At 36.6% G+C, this 16030-nt stretch overlaps 1 protein-coding gene across 4 annotated transcripts in view; it reads left to right on the top strand.

The window, feature by feature from the left end:
- The window catches only part of TRIO (trio Rho guanine nucleotide exchange factor), a 505121-nt gene that overhangs the window by 438048 nt on the left and 51043 nt on the right, over positions 1-16030 (top strand). The gene's annotated exons all lie outside the window — the stretch shown is intronic.

The raw sequence follows: 16030 nt of genomic DNA, 5'->3' as shown, positions 1-16030 counted from the left end.
GCTATACTTGAACATCATCTCTCATATGTTACTGGTTCACAGTAACCCTGGTGAATTTTCTCATTGTTTCATCTGTTTATTTCCAAACTACTTCATGTCTCATTTTGTTTTTTGTTTTGTTTTGTTTTGTTTTTGTTAAAGGAGTTGAGGTCCTAAAAGCGCAGTCTTTTCATGTTTGAAACCTTGGACAGTTTACTTTTGTGTGTTTACTTTCAAGGTAATCTACAGAATTTCCCACATAAAGTTTTTTCATCTGTAATGGAAGGTATGCTTCCAAGGTAGGTGCAACTAGTAGAAGAAGGCATAATTTGCATTTTATTTACGAGTAGTACACCCATTTGCAATAATTTTCTTGGTTTTCTTTGTCCTAGGTTTGTTTTGTGATGTTTTCAACTTTTGTTTTTTGACTCTTGATAAATTTTTCAAGCACTGTTACCTTTAGATATAGTTTTATTTAAAGAATTTGCTCTTTTCAAGAGGAACAGATTAAATAAAGAAGGAAGAAGTAATATAGTAGGACTATAGTAAGAATGTGAGGTACCAGACAGGAGAATCATGGTGGAAAGCAAATGGCTGACAATCAACAAAAGCAAAAACAGTGACAGTATTGTCATCAAAATACCTGGCATAAAGAGAAAATAAATAAGGATTTAAGAAAAGAGATTATAAATGAGTCATGAAGTACAATTTAGTAGTGATGGAGGGCTTCAGTTATGTGGACTTGTCATTGTTCTCTCTGCCCAAAGCAGAGCAGCTAATGATGTTTTTTTTATTTCCCTTAATGATTATTTCCTCCCTCAAAGGGTGAAAGAATTGAGGAGGGGAGCTTCTATTCTGGATCTAATTCACATCCCCAAGGAGAAACTAATTGTTGAGATACAAATGGAAGAACCTCATAGAGAAGCTGCCACTGCATCTTAGCAAATGTGGCATAGGAGAAGAAATTCAAACACAGTCTGACATGGATTTGAGTAGAGCAAATTTTATTCTATTTTTAAAAATATATTAATATTTATTGATACAGTTTATATTAAATCATTCATGCTTCCTAATATATCTTTCCTCCTTTCCCTAATTAGAGGGCCATATTTTATAACAGAAATACTTCCCTCCTGGTTGCTTTCCTTCCTATTTGACCATCTCTTCTCACTCTCCTTTGGAGGATATATCATACCCACTAACCATGGGTATTCTCCAGCCTGTGATCTGGTCACTCTTCACTTTCCCTTTAAACTATACCGCTTTGTAATTTCATCAGCTTCCATAGGTTCATTTATCATTTCCATGCCAATCTTTCCCAGATCTACACATCTAGCCCTAGCATCTCTCCTGAGCTGCAGTCCTGCATTACCAGCTACCTTTTGGACATCTTAAACCTAACAAGTCCAAAATAGAATTCCTTATCTTCTTGCCCCACCCCAAAACTCCTCTCTTCTTAACTTTCCTTTTGCTGTTGATGGCACCATCATCCTTCCACTCAACCTAGGTGTCAGAGTTATCTCTTGTCAAATCTTGTAATTTGTACCTTCACAACATCTCATATACATCATCTCACCATTCACCCAGCTTCCACCCTGGTACATGTCCTCGTCCCTTCTCACTGGAATGATGCCGCAGTAGCCTTCTAGTTCGTCTCCTTGCCTTCTACCACTCCCCATTCCACTTTAGTCAGCTGCCATCTCTTCTCTGGGGCCAAGCTGCTTCCTTATAATTTCCCTGCATGCAGTTTTAGATGTTTTGTTGTTATTGTTGTTGTTGTTCTTTCCATTTACGTGTTGAAATCATTATATATTTTCTTTTCCTGTTTCTGCTCACTTCCCTTTGCCTCAGTTTCTATAGCAAGAGCAGATTTTCAAGAGTTGTTAGAATAGGTAGGATCCTGTGGATTCAAATTCAAGGGGAAAAGGAACATTTTTTGCCAGTGACGTGGATAACTATTAATAAACATAGCTGGCATATTAAAAAAAAAAAAAACATTTTAATTGTAAAGGCCATCCTTTTTTTTTTAATTATTCATTTTTAGTTTTCAACATTCACTTCTATAAGATCTTGAGCTCAAAATTTTTCTCTTCCCCCTCTCCAAGACTGGGTGCAATGGCTCTACATGTATAATTATATTAAATATATTTCCACCTTAGTCATGTTGTGAAAGAAGAATCAAAACCAAAGAAGAAAAACTTTGAGAAAGAAAAGAGAGAGAGAAAATAGTATGGCATGATCAAAATTAAAGTTGACACATAGCTGAGAAGAATAGGTAGTAAACTGCGTGAGTCTGGATCCAGAGAAATCTGATCATGATGGGAAGCACCTAATAAAAAGAAATGTAGGGATAAGGACTGGACCAATTATTTCATTAATATAGGGGACTCCCACTAACAATACCTTCTGTGTAACTCATAAATCAAGAGAGCTGCCTAGAGCTCTGGAAAGGTTAGGTGACTTGCCCAGGGTCAGAAACCAGTATGTGCCAGTATTGGGCAGGTGGGTAGCATAGTGCATTGAGCATTGTATTTAGAGTAAACAAGAGTGAAGTTCAGATCTCACTTCAGACGCATGTATTAGTTCTATGGCTCCAGGCAAGTTACTTATCCTCTGTCCACCTCATTTTCCTCATCAGCAAAATGGGAATAATAATAGCACCTGGTTGTTGTGAGAATCAAATGAGATGATACGTCACTAGAAGTCTTCGGGCAATGGCTGAAAAATTGGCAGCTGAGTCATAGAAGGGATTCTTGTTCAGCTCTCAGTGAAATCACCAGTCGATGCCTTCCACCTTGGAGATTGTATGGTTTCATGATCTTGTAGGAAGTAAAAGCCAAGTCAACAAACATCCATTAAGTGCAGCCTGGTTCCAGGAACTATGCTAAGTACTGGGGATACAAAGAAAGATAAAAGGCAATTTCTGCTGTCCAGGAGCTCACAGCTAATGGGAGATACAACATACAAAATAGTCAAAGGATACATTGGAGGAAATCAAAGAAGGAAGGCACTAGCCTTAAGGTGAATTACAGAAGGCTTCTGGTAGAAGGTGGGATTTTATCTGGTACTTAAAGAAAAGTAAGAAAGCCAGGAGGGTGAAATTAAAGAGGAAAAGAATTCCAGGCATGGAGGACAGCCAATGAAAATACCTAGGGTAGAGAGAGTGTGTGTGTTGTGTGTGAGGGAGAGCAAGGAGGCCAATGTTACTGGATCCCATACTATGCATTGGGGAGGGGAAATTATATGAAGACCAGAAAGGTAAGAAAAGGTCGTGTTAAGAAGGTCTTCAAAAGCCAGAGGCTTGGGTTTATTGAATAAATGGGTGATCTGTACTTTAGGAAGATCAATTTGACAGCTGAGTGGAAGAGAGATTAGGGTAAGAAGATACTTGAGGCAGGAAGACCAATCAGAAGACTGTTGCGATGGCCCAGTCATGAGATGGGCCTGCACTAGGATGGTGGCAGTGTTCGAGAAGACCCTGGGGTGTGTATGAAAGATGTTCGGAAGATAAACATAAAAGGATTTTGCAAGAGATTGGGTATGGGGGATGAGAAAAAGGAGTTGAGAATCACTTCTATCCTGGGAGCCTGCATTTCTGGGAGGACAGTGGTAACCTCAGCAGTAATAAGGAAGTTAAGAAGAAAGAAGGGTTTGGGGAAGAAAGATACTGAATTCAAATTTGAAATTGTTGAATTTAAGATATCTGTGAGACATCCAATCAAAATGTCCAGCAGGCAGCTAGAGATGTGAGACTGGAGGTCAAGAGAAAGGGAGGTAAAAGTGTATATAACCTGATCCTATGTATGAATAGACTTCAGATAGAAGTACCTTCTCGCTATATAAAAACTCTCCTCCCTAAAATGTATGACTTTCCCACATTTTTTAATAGGAGGCAGAAGGGATGGAAAGATCACAAGTTTTGGCATCAAAGGGCCTGGTTCTAATGCTTTATCTCTCACTCTTTACTTATTGAACTTAGGCAAGTCACTTCTCTTTGGGCCTCAGTTTTCTCATTTGTAAAATGAAGAATTTAAACTAGGTGACCTGAGGTCCCTCCCAGTGCTAAATCTTTGATGTGACATTCAAAACTAATCATTCAGTCTAGAGACCTAATCTTTGTTTTTATATTTTCTTAAGCTAAAGAGTTATGATTTACAATTGCTGGCCATCTGGTAAGTCCCTCTTTACCCATTCCTCACTTAATTTTAATTCTGTTTACAAATTAAAAGATTTCTCTCCCATGAAAATAAACCTCTAGAGCAAACATTATAATTTCATCCCAAGGAAACATGCTCAAGGCTTTTAATTTTTTTTTCTCAAAATGAAACCTTCAGTCATGTAGAAAAAAACACCATACTATAATTTATACGGAATAATTCTACTTACTTTTAACTTCCATCCAAAAATGTATAACCATCTCTATAAGTAGTTGTTCTTCATTGATAGAAGCAGTGATCATACTCAGACTGTTAGGTGACTTGTGAGTCTCCAAAGACATGAGGGCCAATCTAGAAGATCCTTGAAAAACAGAGGGTATTTTATATTTTGGGGGGAATCCTCATACATTTTTAGAAAAAACACATTAAATCTAAAAGTATCTTCACAACCAGTTAGAGGTCCCAAGAAGAACCTTTTCTTCAGGTTTTATCAGGTCAGGGATAGATGAGATTGAGTTGGTGTCCCCTGGAATAGCCTTGGGCTTCTCTATCCCTTTTTCTCAGGCTTGAGAAACTTTGGATGCTCCATCTAGTAATTAAATGTGCGGCGAGTGTGAAGTTAGCTGACCTATCACTAGAAGTATTCTAGCAGAGCTTAGATCAGATGTGCCAAACTACAGGCCTCAAAACTCTTCTAGTGGGACCTGAATCAGATTAAAATGTAATTGGAAATTAACAAAATAAATAAAAATACAAGCAATGCAGGTATTGTTAATTTGTGCTTTTCTAAATCAGTATGCTGCCTGCAGGTTTCTTTTTTGAGTTTGACTTCACTGGCCTAGATGTCCATCCATCATGAATATTAGAGAAGGGCTTCCTTCCTTGGTGGGAAAAAGATGAAACTTTAAGACACTTACAATTGTAATATCCTATTATTCTATTCCCCACGCTCATAACTATGTCTTTACTTCTCACCCCTTGCCACCGCCATACTTCCCAAAAAAAGTCACCATTTCTTATGACTTGTTCTTCTTAATATTCTTTCAAGTTTTTATCATTCTAAAATATGATTCTATCCAAAATTCTAGTAAGATAATTATTCTAATTTTAAAGGTAGGAAAGTGTTATATGAGAAGACACAAATTCTTTACTATCAAAATATACTTGATATTTTGAGCTCTTCTTTCTGGAACTTTATTATAGGAATACTGGAAATCGCGAAAAACATATTCTGTTCATCTGTGAGAATAGCCAAACACAGAATAAACTTTCTTGGTTTTTTTTTTCTGTACTTGAAAGAAAAGAGGATGAGTATAGAAAGGAAAGAAATCTGAACTAAGACAAGTTCCCAGCTACTCATCCTATTAAGTAATACCTCTTTCCATATTGTGATGCAATCCAAAAGAAGTTCAGGAAAGGTACTACAATAAAAACAAAACAAAACCGAAAAAAAAAAAAACCAACCCTTTCATTTTGTTCACACAGTCACATTTTGCAAGGATATCTTTGCCAATATTTTCTGTCCTTAGAAATCATGCTGAAGACAAAGTAGTATTGAGAAGAATCTGTAATGACAAGGGAGTAAGGGTGGTTTTATTAAAAATGCACATTACAAATCTTGGACTTTTATTATTCAGAGTATTAAATGGTTAAATATAGTATAGTGAAGGAATTCTTTTGGTAATAAGACCTACCTACGTTATGGGAAAAGCCTGGAAAACTTCTGTTTTCTATTTGAGATCTCCCCAAGAGACAAGTATTGTGATTTTACTTACTGGAATCATTGGTGATATGAGTAGGATGACTTATATACTGTACATTCATATGTCAACCAAAGATGGATTGTCTATGAACAGAGTCCTTTGTGAATTCAGGTGGTTAGGAGGACTCTGATTGAGCATTGCAAGTTTTGATCATTCCTATGTGCTTTCCCAAGCTTCAGTGACCATGTGTTCTTAATTAGCGAGTGAACTGATCTACACTGATGTTTCTGTACTAGGCCTCTCCTTGAAGCCTGAGTTTTAAAGGGGGCACTTCTCTTTTTCCTTGTCACATTAACTTCATATTTAAAAGACAAATCCTTTGCCATCAGTCACACGGGTAGTAGCACCTTAAAGAGTCCACATCAACACTGAACAATAATGAATTCTGCTTTTGACACTCTTCCCATCATCCTTTTAAGCTGCTTTTGTCTTACCCTGACAAGTGCCCAGGTGCCATCATGTAGCTCTCTGTGGTCTCTTACTCCCTTCCTAACATCAAAAATATGTGTGCCCTCTTCTCTCAGGGACCTGACATCTATTATGTGACAGCCAAGTAGATAACTTATTGGTGCTTACATGTTATCCTACGTGGATAAGAAGGTACATTTTAATAGAACTGCTCTGGAGACTATGTTTTAAACCAAAAGATTGAGTCTAATCACAGGAACATTGAGCAGGAATGGGAAGTAGGGGAAGTTTTGCAAAGGCTAAGCTTTATAGGGTCCTTTAAGCTATACCATTTAATGCACACCCCTGCATCAAACCAGTAATACCTAAACATTTGAAAAATAGTGTAAAACAGTGGTGTCAAATTCAAATACAAATGGTGCTACAAAACCATAAGGATCCCTGCAGGCTGCGTATTGACTTAGAAAACCACACACATTTATATATATATATATATATTTTTTTTTTTATTAACACATCAATACATTAAGATCAGGAACTACATTTTAATCTGGTTTGGGAGCACTCTGGAGTATTGTGGGCTGCATATAACCCGATGGCATATTTTACACCTCTGATTATATTAATGTAATGCCGAAAAGAAAAAATACTATTCTGTAGGTATGTGGAGCTGGTAGATACACAAGCTAGGTCAACAAGGATTTATTAAGCATTTACTAAATGCCAACCACTAGGAACACAGATGCTAGCAGAAAGACGGTCCCTGGGCAGCTAGATTGCGCAGTGGATAGAACACTGGCCATGGATTCAGGAAGACCCGAGTTCAAATGTGGCCTCAGACACTTGACACTTACTAGCTGTGTGGGCAAGTCACTTAACCCCATTGCCTTGCAAAAATAAATAAATAAATAGGAGGAAAAAAAGGAAAGAAAGACAGGCCCTAACCTCAAGAAATTCACATTCTAATGTAGATTCTAATGGGGTAAGAAGACACTTCAAAGGGAACTAAAAAGTGGGGGTTCTGGGAATGAATGTATGTGGGAGAGAAAACACTCCAGAGGTGAGTCATGAGTGCAGCCATGGAGTGGAATGAATAGTTACCTTGGCTTCCTCCTTCAAATGGAGATTGAGGAACTAGTTAATCAGAGGAAAGACCACAGAGGCAGAGTGTCCTTCCATTGTGAGAAGTACTCATGGACTGAAGTAGGCTTTCAGGGTGAAAAGGGATATATTTTACTCTCCAATAAGCCTGAAGTTTGAGGCAGTATTGTCTAGGAAGGTAGCCATTTTTAGATAATTGGGAAGTGAGCAGCAGATTAAAAAGATGGCGTTTGAAAATGGAATTTAGCTTTCTGGACCATAGCTTAAAAGAATGACCAACTCCTGACCAAGGATGAAGTAGACCTAACAAGGACTGGTAAGAATATATTTGATACGTTATAGCCTCAAAACTGGTAACAATGCATTTGATATGTTGTAGTCTTACAAATCTAATTAAAAAGAAATTGTCCTGAAAAAGGAAGGTATTTTTCTATACCTATGCAACAGAATAGCCACCATACGGTGCGGCTGTATCAAGAAAAGATTTTAGTAGCAGTGACCCCCAAATCCACAGTAATCACAGACTCCCCACCAGAAAGGAATCAGTAATAAACTCCATGGTCCTATGAGTAACAAGCAAGTTGAACTGGCACAACCTAACAGAAGAAGAAAAATTTGATCTCACTAACCTCATAGATATCAGGTGGCTCCCATGACTAGAATATGACTTTTATTGAAAAGAAACAGGATAAGCAGCATTGTGTATGAAGAAGTTAACAAGAATCTTAAATTATGGAAGAGCAGATTTCAGATGGTTCCCGGAAAAAAATGAACCAAACCCAGGAACTATAGTTCTACAAGGGAATTCAGCCTGTCCAAGAACAATGGAAAACTCCTGAGAACGAAATTGTGAAGACTCAAAGAAAAAGTGTTTCAATGAAAAGGAAAAGGGGAGTCATCCAAAGAAAATGATGTAAATATACTGACAAGTTACTATCCAACTTAGATTTTTAATAGAAGTGTAGGAAAGTTAGAAGCAGGTAAAAGAAATGCTATTCATAAGTCAAGGTTCACCTGCCTTTTAGTGTTCTATTTATATAACTCACACAAGGCAAACACTCATATGGAGGGCAGAAGAATCAATACAAGGACATTCTCAAGGTCACTCTAGGAGACATTGACACAGCACCATCCACTATGACATGCCCACATCAAAAAAGGTGATCTATGAGCAAAGCAGAATTGCGTAATTCAAAAGGAATGTGAGATGTGCAAATTTAGGGACTCCTGAATTCTAAATGTTCAGACAGTTATTTGTGCCCTACCTGTGGTTGAGCCTTCCAAGCTTGTATTGGTCTGATGAGTCAGTCAGACACACTGTTAGATTGACCCCAATATTGTGATGTCATTTTGGTTCTCTTCAAGTATGAAGGACAGCAGCCACCATGCATATCATTCTCTTGGTTCTGTCTGTTTTTTTTCTTCATCAGTTTATACAAATCTTCCCATGAGTTTCTAATATTTAAAATATCTATCTCTTACAGTTCAGTAGTATTCCATTACATTCATATACTACAATTTATTCAGCCGTTACCCAATCAAACAACACCCACTTTATTTCCAGGTTCTTGATATACATGAGAATTTCTTTTTATTTTTGTTAGTGATTTAGACAGAGGCATTATCATATTTCAAGATTACAAAAAGCTGGAAAGAATAATTAGCAAATGGGTTGAAAAGTGTCTTGATGGACTAGATCATTGAGCTGAGATGAAGTTTAAGTGACTGATTTTTAAGTCTTACACTGAGGTTCAAAAAAAACTAATTTTCACATATAAGATGGAAGATACATGACTAGACAGTAGTTTATCTTTAAAAGATACAGAGGTTTCCATGGGCTTTCCAGTGTGAATCAACAATGTGATATGATAGCCAATAATGCAATCTTATGCTACATTAATAGAGGCATAGTGTTCAGGTCTGAGTAACTGATGGTCCCTTTGAACCCTGGACTGACCAGACTATATCTATGGAGTATTGTTTTCAGTTCAAGCTGCCACATTATAATTTCATGAGGAGTCTGATAACTATCTTGAAATATTTGAAGGACATGGAAGAAGGATTTTTAAACTTTGGTTTTTCTTTTTTTTTTTTTAACTTTGTCTCAGAAGTCAGAAACATTAAGCAATGAGTAAAAATTGCAAAGAGGTAAATGTAAGTTTTATGTGGCAACATTTTTCTAAAACTAAAGCTATCCAAAAGTGGAATGGGCTGCTCTCCATCAAGGGACATCATCATGGAAAAGCTATCTTTCCAGTTATCAGGAATGCTGGCAATGTATTCTTAATTTAGTTGTTCTGGCCCTGAACCCTAACACCCATCCACTAGCCTAGGTCTGTCTGGTGTGAATAATGAATCCCCTGACAGGGTCATATATATTCAAATTCACACTATTAAAAGCTCTAATTATGTAAAATAGGAAAATGGGTTCTAGCCCAATGGAACTATGCAGTGAGAATTCTAATAATGGGGCCACTCCACTGGACTCATTATTCGCACTAGTCAGGTCCTACCTGTATAACAAAATAACTGTTTTATAAGTATATTTTTCTGACATTAGAACAGTTAAAATCCTTTAGCAAAGAGTTATTGCTGCACATGAGCATTCCTTTTAGTATTTAATTTCAAATGAACATTCCTTTTTAGTATTTAACAACTATGATTTTATATTACAAGTCTGTGTCGTATACGTGGTAAACATGCAACTATTTGTTACACTGAATTGAATTGGTCTCTATGTATTGCTTATCCTATTTGAAGTAAACAGAAATCAGCAAGACATTGCATTGAGAATAATTTTCTTTAAAACTGACTAGCTAGAATGTAGGGTACAAAGATATCTCAAGAAAGAATATCTAGGTTAGAATTGGAACTTGAGACAGATATTTATTGGAAAAATCCTCCAGTTTTTAATGCATACATCTGTATGGTGGCATTTCATAATGAGAGATGACATTGCTATTTGTATCACTCCCACATGTGTGAATTTGGCTGACATTATATGAACGATCCCTTTCATAGCATGCTTATTTACATGGTAGATATGGACCCTTTCACCAGCCATTCCCTAGAGTTCAACCTTGATTGTTTGTGGCTATTCCTTTAGGCTACCAGTCAGCAAAATGCTATTTATTTTTCAGCCAACCTATTGATAGGCTTTTATTTCTTGCCTTTTCTGCTGACCTTTCCCATGTATTGAAGCATATGTTTCATTGTTGCAAAGATAAATAGAAAAATTCAGTTAAATTGCTCTCAAGTTTAGGGACTAGGTTATATCCTGGACACTGTTAATGAAAAGTAAAATGGTGTTACTATTAATTTATTATATTCAGTTATCTTTTTTTCTCATTTGGTGCTTTATAGCCTTCTTCAAAATACCTTAAAGTTGAAAATTCTTGTGATAGGGTTAATGTGACGCTAAAAGCTTTCCTAGCCATCAACTAGCAGGATATGGTAAATTTGTTTTTTTAATTAAAAAAAAGTCTTCGTTATTAATCACAGATGTCTAAGACTTGGGAAATAGGGGCTGGGAATAGAAAAAGTCTCCCTTCCTCCAATAGCTTCAGAGTTTTTGTGTACATTCTCTGAAACCTTATCCTTCAGGGCTGAAGGGCAGGGATCCCTGCTGCTTGTCCTTTTTCCTCATTCTTTTCCTCTTTTTCTTTCTTTTTATGGTAGAATCCTAGCATGGTTTCCCTGTGAACTCTTAAATGATCTAGTTGGCTTTACTTCATGTAAAGATAGTGTGGATTTTAATTGAAGCTCTTGAGACTTCAAATAGATCAGCAGTTTAGAATAAAATTACTTTCTCATGTGTACATCTGGGTAATTTCTTTTTAGAAATGAGGGTAAAATTCTGAGATTTATTTTGCCATTCATATGGGACATAACCTCAAATTATTAGTCAGAATGATGATTTAGGGGAGGTGAATCAATGACTCAAACTCAAGCATCCTGCTTGTCAGGAAATTCTGCCAACTTTTGAAGTGAGTCTAAATCATGCCTTTCCTCTTTCTGTTTCCAAAGTCAATGGAACGTAATATTGGTAGTTTATTTTTTGCTACACCTTGAACACACACACATGCACGTGCACTCGGACATGCAGAGGAAATCAGCATGCAGAACCTATACACATTTAAAATGGAAAGGATGAAAATTGAATTAATACCTATAATTGTGATCATCTAACTAGTGTCTAATCTTCTGTGAGCATTCTTAATAGACTTAGCATTTATAATGCAAATGAGCTTATACAACTCTAGAGAATCAAGAATAAAATCCAGGTTTTACGTCCAGCCTATTAAACCATACACCCCAATTCCCTCAAAGGAGTGCCATTTTACAAGAACTACACTCAACATGGTTTAAGGGGAATTGGGAGGGAGTGTAAATTTGTCTCATTTAATCTTGTGTTTTCTCTATCTCATTTTAAGTGAAAAAAATGTTCCCATACTTGATGGAAATATTTTAATTGATACAAATCTGGAAACATTAATTCGCATCTTGTTTCCTACCTTGGAAGTATCTCTGTCATACCAATCCCAAAGCCCTATACAGTGCCTTAAACCAGCTTGGTGAATTGAGTTGCCTTAGGCAGCTAGATGACTCAGTGGATAGATTGCTGGGCCTGGAGTCAGGAAGACCTGAGTTCAAATTTGACCTCAGATATTTATTAACTGTGTGACCCTGGGCAAGTCACTTAACTTCTTTTTGCCTTAATCCACTGGAGAAGGAAATAGCAAACCACTACAGTATCTTTTCCAAGAAAACCGCATGGACAGTATTGGCATGTTATGGTCCACTGAGTCATGAAGAGTCAGACATGACTAAATAACTGAATAGCCATAGGCAATAGCACTATCTTGTGGTGGTCAAGTGCCAAACTACGGCATGTTGGACTGAAAGCTGGGAGAAGAGATGTTTCTTCTTATGCAGAATTGCCCTATCTCCAAATTTTGTACTCAGTTTTTTTCTTTATCTAACAGTGATTTTTTTCTTAAAAAGAAAAAAAAACCTAGGGAATAATTTTATTCATTGTTAATCTTTATCTCTCATCCCATTTTAGTAATTACCCATTCCTGATAGCTTTTCTTACCCATGAATATACCAGTAAAGTGAACTGACATAGTGTGTCCACTTATGTAGTTTAATTAAAAAAGTGCCACAGAGGAACCAAAACAACAAAACATTTCATTTAGCCTTTCAGTGCTCCACAATCACATATGTTCAGTCTACAACTCTTGTGAACCACTGACCTTGAACAGAACAGTGCCATTTCTGGTAATGTGGTGGAACGTTTAAAGCCATGAATATGTTTACTATACTTGACCTGCCAGATGAGGAGGAAATGTCTCATGAAAATACCTCCTGAAGTGCAGAGAACAAAAGACTACACAACTGAGAAGGAATGTGTACGATTTCTTTTAGTTAATGCACCAGTTGAAATAAGCCATATCAGCACCCTTCCCAAACAAGGCCAGACTAAAGACTGCTGTGAGAATTTCTCTTGTCCTTCATTCTATATTACATCTACATCCAAATTGACTGCAGAATGATATAAACACATTTGGAATTAGGGTAAGATAATTATGGGTCCTTACAAAGAAACAGACCTACAATTCACTCTTTGTTCCAAAAAACTTCCCTGCTCTTTTCTCCAATTGCATGGTCTGGCTGGTGAAAATAGTTTTATGTCCATGTTGCCATTGGGGTCATATAGAGTCAACTTTATCTCTTCCATTGAAGTTCTGTAGAGTTCTTTGACATACTTGCCCTGCTCCGAGCACAAAGAAACATGAATTTAATCAATGGCACAATGAAAATGCACATTTGCCATTGGCTTCAAACCTAATTGGAGAGAGTGATTACTATTGTTAATGTTTTATAAACTATGTAAATTTTCCTCATGAGATTACAGTTAACTTTTTGTTTATTTAATTAGTCATTTAATTAGACAATTGGGATGGCTTCCATTAAGTTCCTCTTCCAATACCTCTTCATATAATGGAAATAACCCAAAGTTCCTAAAAATATGCCAACAGAGAATAATGGGAGGGGAAGGAACAAGCATTTATTAAGTGCCTCCTGTGTGCCAGGTACTGTGCAAAATGCTTTACAAATGTTATCTTACTTGATATAACAATGGCTAATATATAGCATTTTAAGGTTTTCAAGGTGCTTTACATTTTATTGTCTTCCTTGAATCTAACAACAATCCTGTGAGGTAAGAGCTATTATTATCCCCCATTTATTTATGTATATACATATATTATTATTTCTAATTGGGAGATAATAATAGCTCTTACCTCACAGGACTGTTGCGAGGATCAAATGACATCATAATTGTAGGGCACAGCACAGTTCCTGGCATGTAGTAGGTGCTATATATTTAATATCATTATATGACATATAATGACATATAAATGACTCAACTTCTCTACTTGCAAATCTTTACTGGTTCCTTACTGCCTCTGGGATAAAATATGAAAATCCTTAACCCAGCATTAAAAGTTTTACAAAATCTGATTACTTTCCATTCATTTCCTCTTACTCACCTTTTATCCAGTCTTTAATCCAACCAAAATAGCCTATTTTGTGCTTCCTAGACAAAATATCCAATCTCCCTCCGCCATGATTTGTGCAGTCTGTACTCCATGTATGGAATGCACTTCTCCCTCATTTCCTAGTGCCGGTTATCTTCCTTAAAAGCACAGTTTAGGGGCAGCTAGGTGGCACAGTGGATAGAGAACCAGCCCTGAAGTCAGGAGGACCTGAGTTCAAATCCGGCCTCAGACCAAACACTTGACACGTACTAGCTGTGTGACTTTGGGCAAGTCACTTAACCCCAATTGCCTCACTTAAAAAAAAAAAAAAAGCGTAGCTTAGGTGCCACACAAAACCATTCCTGATTTTCCCTCACTCCCAACTGTTAGTGTTCCCTACCTCTTGAAATTACTTGATATTTCTACATTTATTTGTGTGCATATTGTTTCCCCTTCCCACTCTCCAGTAGAATGTAAACCCCTCAAGGAAGAGACTCTTTCAGTGTTTTGTTTTGTTTTTTTGTCCTTATATCAACAGCACCTAGCACAACTCTACCTTACACTTAGTAGATGTGTAGTAAATGTTTGTTGAAATATCAAGTGACATAGAATTCAGGTTGATTAAGTAAATTTTGGAATGAATGCATGAATATCAATTCTTTTCACATAAGATGTAAGCCAGCCGCACTGATGCGTAAAATGGTTTCTTTATTTTTAGCCAACTTTTGTTTATTTAGTCCCCAGTTTGTTTGAGACCCAGCTCAATTGCCACCTCCTTCATGAAGCTTTCCTTGACTTTCTTCCTATTTAAAAATCAACAACAACAGAATGGGATCCTTCCTTCCTCTGAATATACCTAACATTTGACTTTAATATAACATTTTTCATGCTCTGCCTGATGTGATTATTTGTGTGTTTATCTTTGCTACTAGATGTAAACTCCTTGAATATAGGAATTGTGTTTCATTTCACCACCACTACCCCCAGGAACTCGATCAGTGCTTTCAACTAGTCATCTCTGAAAATGCTTTTTGAATGAATTAATTAATGAATGTTTGTCTAGTGTTTGGATCACTGAAATACTTCCTTCTCACCACTGCCATTTTAATTGTCATCACATTTGACAAAACAAATCTCTAGATTGGATATTTTGTAAGATCTGACTTTTTCTGTTTAATGGTGAAAAGGAGTTGCAGCTTGACTAAACATGGCTTGGGTCTTGAAATGTCTGGAATTCAATTATTCATATTCATAGAACCGCTACTAACACAGAAAGCCAAGTATCAGCTCTACATGAACTATTAATGGAGCCTGGGAAAAAGCTAGATTTTAAGCTTAATGGTGATCATCCTTAAAACACATCATCTGTTTATAGAAAATTATACCCTTTGCTGATGAATACTTCACTACCTGACACTTCATAGATTGTGCAAAAAAAGGAGAACCATTGTCTAGTCCCAGTGTCTGGAATGTTGGTGGGAAAGTGCTGTTGGTTCTATGTACATGTAATCACTAGATTGGGGAGGGATTAACTCTTTTACTTTTTCATTGAAGAACATAAAGGCCTCCAGTGCAGCAGAGGTAAATACATCTAATCCAAGTGTTGGTGTAAAGGACTACTTTCAAAGACCTTTAAATATATCTACTTTTTTTTTAAGATTTAGAAAAGATTAAAAAGGAAATACAGATAATGATTTTATTCTTCTTCCCTGCTCCAGACCTGCAAAACAAAATATTTTACTCTATTTGAACTGTGGCTAAAACCTTGAGCCGTGAATTAGGGAAAGAGCCATTTTGGACTCCTTATTTTCAAATTATAAAGTAATCATGCAGAACCACTTGCAAACTTCGAGGTGTGTCAGCTAAATTTGGGGAGTTTTTTGGTCAAAAAAATCATTAGGCTATGAACTGACCATAACAGGTTATAATTAGCTTGTGAGATCTGATGAAAATATTTGCTGTGATAGATTTTTCTGGTACCAAGGGTAAATTATCTAAGGATTTCTTGCTTTCACAAGTTTTTTTTTTGTTTGGATGTTTTCTTGGGTTTTTTTTGGGGGGGGGGTTTGTTTTTTTGAAG

The sequence above is a fragment of the Vombatus ursinus genome, unplaced genomic scaffold (genome assembly GCF_900497805.2).
Source record: "Vombatus ursinus unplaced genomic scaffold, bare-nosed wombat genome assembly UNPS02014791.1, whole genome shotgun sequence".
Classification (NCBI taxonomy): Eukaryota; Metazoa; Chordata; class Mammalia; order Diprotodontia; family Vombatidae; genus Vombatus; species Vombatus ursinus.
This window is presented reverse-complemented; position numbering and strand designations above follow the sequence as displayed.